At 50.1% G+C, this 1,509-nt stretch overlaps 1 pseudogene across 1 annotated transcript; it reads left to right on the top strand.

Moving 5' to 3' along the window:
• The first annotated feature begins 274 nt into the window (after window positions 1-274).
• On the top strand, window positions 275-818 carry LOC115834779 (annotated as a pseudogene). The gene has a single exon (XR_004029703.1). The product of XR_004029703.1 is annotated as a 39S ribosomal protein L23, mitochondrial pseudogene (transcript).
• Window positions 819-1,509: the final 691 nt, after the last annotated feature.

Here is a 1,509-nt window from a genome sequence, read left to right as displayed (position 1 = left end):
ATTTTTTCTTTTTTGTAGAGATGGGGTCTTGCTATATTGCCCAGGCTAGTCTCCAACTCCTGGTATCCAGCAGCTGTCCTGCCTCAGACTCTCTAAGTGCTAGGATTACAGGCATGAGCCACTATGCCTGATCAATCTCTCCTTTTTAAAATGATTGAATTATTAGCATTTAAGTGTATAACCATATTAACTTATTCTGACTTAAGAGAGTCCCAACTTTCTTCTCCTTGACCTATCTGTAAATACAGAGGCTAGGGAAGCGCGCGTGGCCGCCATGGCATGGAATGTGGTGTACCCCCTGTACCAGTTGGGTGGCCCACAACTTCGGGTGTTCCGAACCAACTTCTTCATTCAGCTGGTGCGGCCTGGTGTGACCCAGCCGAGGACACCGTGCAGTTCCGGATCCCCATGGAAATGACAAGAGTGGACCTCAGGAATTACCTCGAGAGCATCTATAACGTGCCCGTGGCTGCCGTGCGGACACGGGTGCAGCATGGCTCTAACAAGAGAAGAGATCACAGAAACGTGAGGATCAAAAAGCCGGACTACAAGGTCGCCTACGTGCAGCTGGCCCATGGACAGACCTTCACGTTCCCAGATCTGTTTCCCGAGAAAGACCGGAGCCCTGAAGGCAACGCTGCCGACGACCTCTACAGCATGCTCGAGGAGGAGAGGCAGCACAAGCAGAGCAGCGACCCGAGGCGGGGCGGCATCCCTAGCTGGTTCGGGCTGTGACGGGGTGGCCAGCAGGGACGCGCCCCAGGTGGGCAACTGTGGCAGAGCAGTCCCGACACCTAAATAAAAGTTCTGCTGCAGGGAAAAAAAAAAAAATACAGAGGCTAGAAAAGTACAACCCGAGGCCAGGTGTGGTGGCTCATGCTTGTAATCTGAGCACTTTGGGAGGCTGAGGTGGGCAGATCACCTGAGGTCAGGAGTTCCAGACCAGCCTGAGAAACCCCATCTCTACTACAAATACAAAATTAGCCAGGCGTGGTGGCACATGCCTGTAATCCTAGCTACTCTGGAAGCTGAGGCAGGAGAATCACTTGAACCCAGGAGGCGGAGGTTGCAGTGAGCTGAGATTGTGCCATTGCACTCCAGCCTGGGCAACAAGAGCAAAACTTTGTCTCAAAAAAAATAGAAAGAAAAGCAGAACCTCCCCGGCATATAGGTGTGTAAGTGGGTCTTTTTGAAAACCTGTGTAAAAGGATGCCTAGGTGCTGGCTTGTTTCTTCCTAATGGTCCAACCTCTAGGATTCGTGCTCAGCCTAGGGTTTGAGTGGCTGCTCCTGACCTGGATCTTACAGGAGGAATTTGCGGAGGTTACACAACTTGCTCAATACCTAGGGGACTGGCATCAAATCAGGTTGAGGCTGCCCATCCACGATATATAATATAAAGATATGTATCAGAGATTGGGGGTGGCTAAAGTACCTCCAATTCTCTTATTCTGTACCAGACATTACTCTGGATTTATAATACTCAGATCTTTTGAATGATATAGTTTTT

The sequence above is a fragment of the Nomascus leucogenys genome, chromosome 1a (genome assembly GCF_006542625.1).
Source record: "Nomascus leucogenys isolate Asia chromosome 1a, Asia_NLE_v1, whole genome shotgun sequence".
NCBI lineage: Eukaryota > Metazoa > Chordata > Mammalia > Primates > Hylobatidae > Nomascus > Nomascus leucogenys.
Note: the sequence above shows the minus strand (reverse complement) of the source record. Positions and strands in the feature narration are given on the sequence as shown.